We start from the raw sequence: 13,450 nt of genomic DNA on the forward strand, positions 1-13,450 counted from the left end.
TCTGCCTGAACGTTGAAGTCCCCGGCTATTATTTTGGAATTGTAGCGGCTTGCATCGAAAGACGGTTTTTCCAGTAATAACATGAATTCCTCTAAGGCTCGGCCCTATCTGGGCATGTGTGAATCCGTGCTTCGGGTGTTTCTTCGCGTCTTCTACAGCTCGATTTCCACAGCTCCATATGGCTGCTTACCTCCACTATGCATACTTTCATATTGTTCGTACACAATGGCCGCTCGACAGTGATTCAGATTTAGTGCATTTAACTATGAAGCCTTTCTGAACGTTGGACATTTACTGCTTCCTGCAATGTGAGCGCTGTCACTATTTTTGATTTCCATGCAGAACAAGCATTTTGATTCTCCGTTGCAGTTCTTGGCAAAATGGCCTCGGCCTCCCCAGAAGGGACCAGTCTAGCTAGTGCCTTCACTATGTGGCCAAACTGGGCCAACTAGGTTGTGCCGACGTCCGTTTCTCCTTTTTCCGTTTGAGCGCTCATTGGGAAGGTTGCACCTCTTCATTAGGATCCTTTTGTCGCTTATTGCTCATGGCTGGAGTACCCCTATCACTTTGAAAGACTTCTTTGCCGAAGAGCTTCTTAGGAAGAGATGTCTTTAACATCGTTTGCTACCGTAACTCTCACTTTTCAGTGGTTGATCGACACTATTTCACCTCACGTGCTTTCGCGCCCTCTTTGGCTTTAAAATATGTTGCTCTAACAGAATGCATCTGATCCTTGATTGCGTGTTGCACACTACTCCGTTGATTAACGTACTTCATTAGACTTTGGATCATTGATCCTAGCCGTGTAAACGTGCCAGCCCCAGGTTCGGTAGTAATTCCACTGCTGCTACTATTTTGGTCCATCATACATTTAAGAGGGTTGCCTAGTGTGAAGGTCGGTTTTAAGATTTTGTGTAAAACAAAACCTTATAAAAATCGGGTTACAGTCTGTCTGTTGTCCGTCTGTCTGTCTGTCTGAATTTATGGAAGGGCAAATTCGTCTGTTTTGTGCAAATTAATTACAATCTAATTCTTTGAATATCAGAATGGCACTAAAGTGAATAGTTTCACAAACTAAATGCATAAACATTAAACGCTACGTACAATTGGGGCAAATCGTCGGACTACCAGCTGAACACCTACCGGCTACTGGAATTCGTACCCTGCATACTACCCAACCAGTTCGGATTTCCCGCTGTTAAGAACTTCTCTCGCGTATTGCTCAATAACTTCCACCATGGCGAGTTTGTCGCCTCTAGAATTTGCAGAGGTGATACCTATGCGGACACTGGTTGCCCCTATGACTTCAGGCTTAATGGCCTCTTCCACGTCGTTCTTTTCTGCAAGGCAATCAAGATCTCAGATTTCTAGAGAAAACGAAGATACTTTACTGGAATCCGGAGATCATACTTTAGTTGCCTAGTTGAATGTTATACTATTTTTTAAGGTTTCCAAAGCGCCTGGCATAGATGCCAACTATGCACCGATACTAAACGAGAGTATAGAGCACGTCAACTGACCTCTAGGAAATATTTTTCTGAAGAACTCTAATTTCAGACAACTCAGCTTAACCAGCGTGGAAGGTCCTGTGAGCTCGATCTTCATTCTTTGGTTTTCAAGATAGATTATGTAGCTCTGAAACCTGAGTATGCTATGGGGATATTCGTGGGCATTCAAGGGTATTTTCAGTAGGCGCCTTCCAAGAATTTTGCGATGCCACCAGTGACCATGGTGTTGATGATACTTTAGTTAAATGGATCTGTACTATGCCAACGCAGAGATTGCTGTGTGCTAAAGCCGGTGTTGATCGCTACATAACAACGGAAGTGAAAAAGGGTTACAAAGGACGTATGCTTGCTATCGCCACTTCTGTGGAGTAACATATGCTGATCGACTTACTATAACACAAACTGCACAATCTACCAATTGACGCTCAAGCTTATGCGGATGACTTGATTGTGCTAGTTGTTGATAAAGATCTCGGATTGGTGTGTAGGAATACACAACGCGCCGTCAATTTAATTGACAGTTTGTGCCTCAGGCATGGACTTTCAGTAAATCCAAATGAAACCACAATGGTATTGTTTTCAATAAGGAGTAAACTGAACTCTCCGAAGAAGTGAAGTATCTGGTATATAGTTTGTCTAGCAAGAAGCTTCTATGGAACAACCATGTAGAAGTAAAGATGAAACGATCCCTCATAGTTTATAGGATCTGTAGGCTGACCTTTGCCTCGACATGAGAATTTAGACCTCATGTAGTATGTGAATATATGTTGCAATTATTACACCGAATTTCGCTTATGCATCCGTAGTGTGATGGGTTAAAGTGAAACAAAATATTATCCCTGTAAAGTAGCCACAATGCAAAGAACTGTGTGTCTGAGTACTACCGATGACATGAACACGATGAATCGAATGCGTGGCAGGATATACTAACGTTTTCTTCACCGATGGCTCAAAAACAGAGCAGGGTTCTGGAGCAGGAGTCTACCCCTCGAATCAAAATGACAATATGCAACGGTATTTCGAAAAGTTGGCAACTTCAGTAATTAACGGGTGGTTGAAAGGCAGGCGCATCGTAATCGGTAGCGATAATCAAGCCGCATTGAGGACGTTAATCAGTCCTTTGATCACTTAAAAAATCGTTAAGACTTAGCAACCGATAGAATTCTGTTTTTGTACTCAATACCATGGAACTACTCTAGATGTGTGTGTGGGTGTAGAAGGAAATAAAATCTCAGATGCTTTGGTAAAAGAGGGTTCAATTTTCTCCATTCCCCGGCCGGAACCAGCAATTGGGGTGTCAGTAGCATTGACAGATCCTGCTATCAAAAACTGGGAATAATCTTCCCATCATGACAGGTGGTAAAGCCTTAATGGTGCTTAATACACCAAACTTTTCCTGTCAGAACCAAACAAATATATAGCAAAATTTATCCTGTCGAAAAGCAGACTTACAGGAGTATTGTGGGTATTCTGACTGGCCATAATTCACAAGCTGGGCATATGTTCAGAATAGAAATTCTTCAAGATGATACGTGTCTACACTGTATTGAGGAAGTGGGATGCACTGAACATTTTCTATTGCAGATCTCCACCTATGGACGCAGGTCCAGAGGGGTTTAACTAACGACTAATACAAAAGTAACTTGTTGTTTAATGATAAACTAGAATTTCAGCTGATTAGCCCTTATATACTTTTTACTGTTAGTTTCACTTGCGTTCATTTAATTTCTATGTGTATGCTGAAAGTAAGACGTCGATCGAGGTGGATATCTGACATTACCATTTGGTGGAGCATTGATTCCATTCAACGAAATGGGCGAACACCTTTCCCGATTCAGATTAAACGTAACCTGACAGCTATTGCTCTCATTCTTGCGAACTCTTCATGCCAATAACCACTGCTCAAGTTTTTTCAGATAAAATTCTGAGGATCTAAAGGTATCCTCAGGGTTCTTATAAGAGCTAAGGATTGCCGTATCGTCCACGAGCGTAGATGCAAGCTGATTATCTTCAACTGCCTGATCATAAATATATACCTCTTGAATGGAATGAACAGAACCATGCTTGTTTGGTTGAAAAGTTGCCTTCTTGCTGAAATGATACAGTGAATGTATTCCGTTGTGTCATGCTCTTCATGAAAGCCGTATTTCTAGTCAAGGATTATATTGGGGCACACTTAGAACGACAGAATTTTTGATGCCAGCAGTTTTTCACTTGATATAGTAGAAAGCAGGCTTATCGGGAGGTATGATAATACTTGCGTCGAAAACAACCAGTACGTCTGCTTGCGTTGAAAATCTTAACAGTGTGGAAAGCCAGTTCTTTGACGTTCTCTGAAGCAGAGTTGTGTTTTAGCGGGTGGGGATGAATATCTCGAAAGTTCAGCTTTGCTTTGCATTGTATATATGTATATGATTGTCATTCTACTATTACCTGAAGTGCTTCCACCACCGACCAAATTCTTTGTCTGAGATAGTATTAGGCCAGCATACTCCGATGATAAGACGCAGACAGTTGCTTACTAACGCTTGGAACCTTTGCGGGAGTATGGAGGTCACTTTCCAGTGCAGTATCAACAGTATCAACTTGATCTTTGTATTGAGATAACTGCATTTTCAGATTTTCAGGCAGTCAAAGCCGATCTAGCGCTATTATTGCGTCAGGAAGCATCCATAAACGCCTCCTGACCACGCAGAAACAACGCTTCCTAGATATACAAATTGATCGAAACCTTCGATGCTCTGCCCATTAATGTAGATAGGAAGAGTGCGATGAACCATCACACTGAAACGTTGATTTTCTCGATATTTATCTTCAGTCCAACTCTACTTGCCTTTCTTTCCAAATTCAGAGCCATTTGGCCAAGGTGTATGACTTGGTGAGTTAACAAGCAGATGTCATCAGCGTAGTCAAGGTGTTTTAGGATAGATGTCATCGTCCATTGAACCTCTCCATGTCTTCCAGATAAGGCAACATGAAGCACGTCACTGATAACAAGAAGAAGTAATATCGGTGACAAGATGCAACCCTGGCGGAGTCTGTTTTGGAACTCAAAATCTTCTGAGATTTTACCTCGACACGTGACATTCTACGCCATCATATGTCACTCTGAAAATAGCTATTACACTCCCTATTCACACTGTCGACAGCTTTCTCGAAATTGATGACGGGCAGGAGGAGCGAAGATCTAAACTCCGTCCACTTTTCCAAAATTATCCGTAGGCTGTTGATGGTCGGTCGAGCTTTTGAGAAGTTCTTTGAAGCATTCCAAGATTGTTTTAGATATTATCTTTGCGATGGAGTAGAACACGCAAATGCCCTTCCAGTTGTCATATTCAAAGCGTGTGCCCTTCTTTGGATTTTAGCCTTCATCCCGCTCTTCCACTCCTTCGGAAAAGTCTCGAATTCCCAGAATTTCCGTACGAGTGGAAGTAGCACATCCTGAATACCTGCAGGTGCAGCGATAAATAACCCTGTGGGAAAATCGTCAAGCCCAGCGGCTCCATTTGAGTGCATTGATGGCCGAAATAGTTTCTCTTCTAATTGAAAGAACAGTCCGCATCTGCATGTTACGTTGGTTAACCGTTTCATTCCCAAGAAAAGAAACTTTACTGAATGTGCTGCGGTTAAGAACCGTGGTAAAGTGTTGTTTCCATAATTTCAGCTGCTCGTTTACTTTCCCGGGATTTCGTTCAGTATCGTAGTTCGTGGCGGTTAATAGAACCTTCAACCCTTTCCGTTCATCGATCCACTTCCATTATTCCGCAATCAGCCAGATCTTATGATGCCTATCCAGGACGTGGCCGACGACAAAATGCTCATCGATATTCTCAGGTGGGTTACTCAATGTATCTGCCATCCTATCAGTAAGATAGCTCTCCTGGTCAGTTGAAACCCAACTGACCATATGGCGGGCTCTGTGCCCGAACAATGCACCACCAATGACGAGGCGGTGGAAGGTGCAGAGATTTACAAACCTCCAATCATTACCGTGACGGTCGCCAGGACCTTTTTCCCTTATCACATGACTCTTACATAACTCCCCCCTGAACTGCGTGTAATAGACTCCCCGCGTTAGAAAATGAATATATGTTTTTTTTACGATGAAATAGTAATTTGACTTACCCAATTACCATATCCGTTAAAAAAACAGTTTGGAAGGCCTATTTGATATTTATAATGGTTTAAAAATTGAATTCTCAGAAAGCGGAAAACGAAACGTGGTGATTGACTGATACTTTATATGACGTTATCGAGCGAGCAATTTGAATCTTATCTACGTGAAAGCATTTGCTTTAGTGTTTGTTACTTGTTACTTTCCAAGTAATCAGTCAGTTTTTAACAGGAAAGAGCGAAATTGATGCTTGAATGCACAATCCTTCAATTTACTTTACGTTTCGGCAGTAATGGTAACAAGCTGTATAGTCAATTCTGACATCTTTACCTAGGCGGCGATAAAACGTACGTTTCTGAAAGATTCACAGATCGGAAAAAGCGGGATGCGAACCTTCGACTGGTTGCGATATCTCTTCTCTTGTGACTTGATAATATATAATAATTGAATAATAGTGACACAAAATTCTAACGCAATCGTATATTATCAATTAAGATTGGAGTTAAAGTTTGAAAAATGAGAACTCACATTGAAATGATCCTCCCAATTTAAACCTAACTCGCAAGAAACTGGATTCCCTCGGACAATGGCGATTCGCTTCTTCCGAAACAGCCGAAAAAGCTTCCTGCGAGGTTTTTGTGGAGTTATTTGCGCAGAAAGGCACGAAACAATATTGCATCGTCCTTCTTGGAATTTCATGCGGAAAATTAATTTTGACAATTTTATATTTTTATAAGTTGCTAGGCTACTGAAGTTTTTCGGCTCGAGTTGTGAAATCACAGAACATGGTGCGGGCTTTTCAGTCTGTTTAAATTTGATTGAAATTTAAAATGCTTGTTTTTTTCCAAAGTGATTTCCGTCATTAGTGAAAATAAGGCGGGGAGTCTATTACTCGTAGAAAGCATCCTTCTCCACTACAACGGAAGTCTCCATTGGTGCGCAGCATTTTACAATTGTGATGCTTCTTAGCCTGGAATCGAATCTTGCAATTAAGAGTCTATCAGAAATCGGCTCTCTGGTCAAGATAACGCATCTTACAGTAGTCGACAGAAGTAATCCGACACCGGATTCGCATCTGCTAGCCCTTAGCTTTCCAGAGCACTAAAGAATATGGCCATTAGTGTGGCAAAAGGGAGAGGAGTACTCTCCAGAGTCCATCTTACTTCAGTTAGACCCAGAATGTTCAACTTTTATCGTTGGAATTCTTGTTCGAGTTGGAGAAAGCGAGCATTCTTAGGGCCCTCGCTGCCAGTTTCGAGGAGCAGACAAACATTACAGAAGCCAATCATACTCCGTTTTTGATAGCCAACGGTCTTCGGCATGAGTCCCTACCCGAGGGATTGTTGACGTGTTGGTAGCAGTGAAATTTGAAGATTTACAGGTTGCTAGCCTGTTACGACAAACAGGGAAGTCTTTGAGTGTGTCTCAAGCCCCAACTCTGGTTGTCTTTACTGTGTAAGGTGTTAAAACATTTTCCAAGTGCATCACCTGGGGTCCAATATAAATTTCCTAAGGGCAAGGGTGGTGAATGTTGTTTTGGTCTTTTCATGTTCCTACAAACTTCTTAAAGAGAACAGTTGGTGTCCACTATCGAAATTAAACTCCTGAAGTAATTTTACATAGGCATGGTATGTTTGGTGTCCAGATGAAATGAAATCATATTCTTTTGTACGGTTCAAAAAATTTCGAATCTCCTTATCTTTTGGATTGTGCAGTGGATACGTTTCGCGTTGTAATTTCGCGCAGCTATGAACCTATTGCCTAGAGATGAAAAAAGTCCCGAAATTGTTTGGAGTTAATTTTGGAGGGCGGTAGATTGGTGAAAAAGTTATTTTATCGGGCATCTCTGTTACTCGAATAAACATCGCTTGCAGTTAACTGCTACAATAGTTTTCAAGGACATAATTCTTGAGACGTGATTTTATAAGGATAACAGTACCACCGCCTTACCTCCAGGATGTTTCGTATCGCAGAATGGGAATTGTTTGGTGCCAAAATTGTATTTATCCCTTAAGTGTGTTTCAGAGCTGAGCATGATATCTATTTCGTTGTTATTGAGGAAATATTATAATTAAAATTTATGTTAGTTCCAATGGCAGATTTTTAGTAGAAATTGATTAGATCATCTGACTGCATCAGATGCGATGCTCCAGGGAGGACCTGGAGCTTTTTCACTTTCCGAAATTTATAGAGGAAAGAGGAAGTCTAGCGTAAAATCCATCCGGTTTAGTGGTATCATAAATCTAGTGAAGAAAAATGGAAGAGAACATGATTTGCTTGTTAATTTATATTTTTTAACATCAGACGACAAAGCATCGATAAAAAAGTACATTCCTAGTCCCAATAGTCACCAAGCTGGGCCACGTAATCCACATCATGGTCAGCTTGATGACGCTTCATTTGATCAATAGCCACGTCTTGCACTTCCACGTACATGTCCAGTGAAAAGATTTTCTAGATCAGATAGACACGCAAGTTTGGTGATGATTCCCGAAGCTTGAAATCATTGCAAGCAACATACGCGTTTGATAGTAATCTTTTCGCTTCACGTCGCCAATCTAAAAATAATTGTCGATGTCTCAGTGATCACAATCAATTACACAAAAATGAATGATGAATGCGCAGATTTTGCAGGACTACAGTCATAACTTAACGATTTGCATAGCTTGAGAAAGGATATGCAGTTCGTTTTAAATACTACCACAAGCAACGTTTGTTTTGAGAATTAGGTTTGTATAGGATCTTAACAAATATCCATGGTCACTCCTCAGAGAATGCACATTCCTAATTTAACGAAGCCATGTCAGCCAAGGTTTCATATAAATAAGAGCGAATTTTTCTTGCTAAAATTTATAGCAAAATATGAAGTTTATACGATTTCGTTGAAAAAAGCAAGAGAGCTTTTTTCAAGAATATCTGAAAATCCTACTATAAGCTCATCTGAAGAACTCCCGACATCCATTGGGGGAAGTGCTAAGAAATTTGTGTTATGCAAGGCTGAATTACTTAAAATATCTAAACAGATCGATGGAAATTAATTATCCGATTCGAGCTAATCCCTTTTACATGGCTGCGATGAAATATCGAATTTTCGCAACAGTAATAAATAGGTTGCGACCAAATTTTGTTTCCCCGATAATATTTCGAAATGTGTACATACATATATTTGTAGGTCCGTCTTCTCCCTGAATGTGAGATCCCAATGAAATTTGTAAAATATCTACAAAATAAAATACTTTTCAGACATTTGCACGATCGAGACTAAACTCGATTTTTCTTAGCGAGTATCTGTTCTATGAGGCGACAAACTGACCGTAACAAATTCTATAAATAAATTTGACTCTTTTCTAGTTTATTTATATCGGAAAATGAATAAGAGAGCAAAGATTTGAGAATTTATACAATTGACCACCTCTTTGATGCTCAGTGCGAAAAGGTTCTTCTCTGAATTTCAAAAAAGCCCATATGCACTATATTTTGATTGTTCGATCCTCTAAGAGTAGATATTTAGCTTCTAGTTTTGGCAAATAGCTCCTAATCAATCCATTTTCCTTTTGTGTGACAGACAATTCAACTCTGTTCACAAATTCAATTCACTTCTCCTATTACCCTCTATTCCCTGCTTATGCTTTCCAGATACTCCGCTTGTAATCACCTTGGTTCAATGACTCCCAATTCCCCTTTTGACGTCGGTTGAGTTCTCCTATTATATTCTCGCTCTTCTGAAAGGTTTACTACTTTTACTTTTTCGATTCTTAGATATTTCAAGTCTTTGTAGAATTTCAATTCTTTGCAGTTTCGGAGACGTTATTGCAGAAGATCTCGCGGTAATATGGCCTATATCACAGAATATTATATTGCCAAGTTTGATGGGAATCGCACTATTATTAGCAAAGTTATAATAGGTCAGATTGTCTCTTTTGACTGATATCTAAGGCTGATTTTTAGTATCACACTAAAGTGAATAGTCGGATATACTAAACACGTCCACATTACGAATCAGGCGCAAATGAAGCAAATGTACACTCAAATATTCTTAAATATGAAACACACAAAACCCTTCATACCTGCAGCGCTGAGCTTCCGGTATTCCGACTTGATGAACAGGAATTTTTCCCCAATTTGCTCGTACCCTTGCCAAAGATCCTGAATGCATTGTTCCTGTAGCTGCTGTACTACGGATTGAAATCTATTGCTTGCCATATTAATATTGAAAACTTTTTAATAAACTTGTTATTTTGCTTAGCGTCGTAATCACTGGAATTTCTATCTAAATTTTGCGACTCCTTTTTAACTCTTCCAACACTGTTCTTCTTCGTATGGTGTGCGGTCTACCCACATTTCGCTTGCCAATTCAGAGCCTACCTTCTTATGTTTTTTGCTGCCTTCCAATTTTAAATGCAAACGATTTTTTCTGGGGTCTTTCCGCCGCTCCTGATTTGTTATTCGCTTTATCCTAGTTCTTAGGTAATTATTCAAGAACACCTATAGTTTGTAATGTTCTTTGTAGTGAGCCATATTTCCCTACCGTACAGCAGAATTGACTTGACACATGAGTTAATCGAAGTTTCGAAGGATCTTCAGACAGTTTTTAACACCCTCAACAATGTCGATTCCACCGGTTGTAGTAATGATGTTGCGTAGATAGTGGTATTTCCATTGACATACTATGTTCCAACATCTTCAGCAGGCTAAATGTTGTCTTTCGTTTTTCTATTCGTCTAATTTAGCTATTAATTTGTTTATTACAGATTATTCGTGTGTATCATTTGTAATTAAGCGTATGCCTTTCCGAAATACACAAGTTTGTTCTACATTGAATAATCCCATTATGCAGACTATTCTACGATGATCGTAGGGAGTTATAGTAGTATATTCTGAAGTAAACTATTTCTTCCCAAGAGCAGGGATTCTGTTTACACAATTTTGTAGTGCAATGCCTCGCCAAGTTTCTCAAGTGATCCTTCTTCAGTTGTTTAATGATTACCGCGTTCTGTGTTCCAAATTCTTTCGGGGATTGGTTGCAGGCTATTAACCATCAAATTGATTTTGAGAAAATGTTACTGACTTCCAAATAAGGTGCAAGCTTGGGCGGAGTTCAGAAGAACATCGACTCTCGACCAATTCTTCTACGGATTTGGAACTGTTGCGCTACAAATATGTGTTCGAATCAAACACAGGAACCTCAGCTCTAACAAATAATCCAGCTCTTCATATGCGATAAGATCATATTCTTGTTGACCTTGTTCTTAATGAAAGATTATCTAGTAAAAACATTTCCCCCAGCACATGTCGACAGTTCTGCTACCTTCCAGTATGGTAATTGAAGGTATGTTCCGCCACGTCCTTTCGTCGTCGTGCAGTTGGTAGGTCACAATGAAACACCCTTCACTACCAATGGGGTTCCTCGAAACGGACTCCAAATACAAGCCTCTATTCCACCCGTACGAAGATCAGTGTCTGTTCCTAGTGCATCACGAGCTGAATCACAACACAAACCACAATTCGAAGACTTCAGCATCAATCGGAGTCAATTCCCTGCACATCCAAAGAGTCACAGCAACTTCAATCGCCACTGCAATCAATAATTGATGTAGATCTCTGACAAAGAACCAACTGAGTGTACAACAAAAGAAAGAATAACGGAATGACTTTTAGAAAATGAGCAAAGGACCCGTCGTCGGGTACGGCTGGAGGCAGAAGAGACCGGTTATTCTCCATGCGGTCCCTCTGCCTTCAACCAACGGCATTTTCTCACCGCTGGCTCTCCACTCCTGTGGCGAGTTCTAAAACGCGTGGAGAGCGCCGGTGGCATCATCTAACCGCTTGCATTCGCAACATCCGAAATAAATTTCGAATGCCGCAAATCCTGTTGCGGCACATCACTCCGCCCCCAGATGAAACCTAGGGGTTTCAGCGACCGAATCCGGAACTGCGTTCCCCATCAGTCCGCGAAGCGAACACGACGTTGCTTTGGGGCGCACAGGGGTTTCAGCCTGAACAGGGAGACCGCCTTTTTGTATCCACCGATCTCGAGCTGGAAGAAATGTTCTCCTCGCTCGAGAACGCGGTACGGGCCTTCATATGGAGACTGCAGCGGCTTCCGAACGACATCCGTCCTGACCAGGACGTGCGTTCACGTGTCCAGTTCCTTGGGCGCAAAGACAGGTACGGACGAGTGTCGGGTGAGAGGTGTGGCTTTGATGCGCCGAAGGTTGTTCCTCAGCAGACGCACCAACCCCGAGTCTGTGAGATCCGATCTCCGCGGGGCTGGCAGGCAGCAAATTCCTTTCGGCGGGTTGTACGTAGGCCGAGTAGGACGAGAGGCAAGACTTGAGTCCAGAACGAATCGTCGCGTCCCATAATAGCGGCTTTCAGCGTCCGGTGCCAATGTTCTAGTATTCCATTGGATTGCGGGTGATATGCAGTAGTCCGCTGGGGTTAAAACCCAGGAGTTTGCCTAACTCTGAGAAAGGGTGGACTCAAACTGCATTCCCTGGTCAGTGATGACCACAACAGGGACACCAAAGCGAGGTATCCACTCTCGACAGAGGGCTTCGGCACAAGATTGCGCCGTAATGTCTTTCAGAGGTATTGCCTCAGGCCACCGCGTAAACCTGTCGATGATTGTGAGGCAATACTTGTAACCATGCGCATCTCGCAAAGGTCCTACTATGTCGAGGTGTATTGTGTGGAACCGCTTGGTAGTGCGGGGGGAATGAACCCAATTCTTTGCTTACATGTCTGGAGCCTATACACTTATGGCATGCGATGCACTCCCTGACCCAGAAATTGACATCCTTGTTCATGGAGGGCCAGAAGTATAATATTTCTCGGTGACTAGTCGATTTGTTGTTCTGATGCCTGTATGCGCTAAGTCATGAACCACGTGGAAAACTTCCTTGCGGAAGGTGGCCGGAATGTATGGCCGAGGTCCCTTTTCCGAGCCTTCGCAGCAGAGAGAGAGAGGTTCGAGCCGAAGATGGGCAACTCCCGAAATTTGTATTTGGGGTTGGATTTGAGGCTCTGAAGTACTGCGTCATCCTCCTGCGCCTTGGCAATAGCCGAGAAGTCGAGTGAGGCGGGGATGTTAACTTCGGGGACGCAAGACAAAGCGTCAGCAACTATGTTGTCCTTGCCGGACACGTGCTGGATGTCTGACGTAAAGTGGCTTATAAAGTTCAGGTGTCGAAGTTGACGAGGGGGCGCTTTGTCGGGCTTTTGTTTCAAAGTATACGTGAGAGGCTTATGGTCCGTGAACGCTGTGAACGGCCTGCCTTCTAGGGAGAAGCGGAAGTCTTTGATGCTCAAGTACGCGGCGAGCAGTTCGCGATCGTAGGTACTGTAGTTCCGTTGAGCGGAATTCAACTGCTTAGAGAAGAAGCTCAACGGCTGCCAGAACTGATTCACCTTTTGGTGAAGAGCAGCACCTACTGCGATGTCAGAGGCATCAACAAAAACGGCTAGAGGTGCATCTTGCAAAGGAAATGCCAAGAGCGTAGCTTCATCCAGTTGCCGTCGGAATTTATTAAACGCGCGGACAGCCTCTTCAGACCACACGATCTCTCGTGTGTCCTTAGTTTTGGGGCCAGACAAGTACACGTTCAAAAGGACTGGTGTTGGGCGGCCTTGGGCAGGAAACGACAATAGCAGTTTAGCATGCCCAAGAACCTCCTCAACTCTTTCACGGTTTTTGGACGCGGGAAGCTTGTAATCGCTTGCACCTTGTCTGGGTCGGCCTGTATTCCTTCAGGAGAAATGGAGTGGCCGAGGAATCTCACCTGTGTTTGAAGGAACTTGCATTTCTCAACGTTTAGGACTAACTCGG

Source organism: Hermetia illucens, chromosome 4 (genome assembly GCF_905115235.1).
Source record: "Hermetia illucens chromosome 4, iHerIll2.2.curated.20191125, whole genome shotgun sequence".
In the NCBI taxonomy this organism is placed as follows: Eukaryota; Metazoa; Arthropoda; class Insecta; order Diptera; family Stratiomyidae; genus Hermetia; species Hermetia illucens.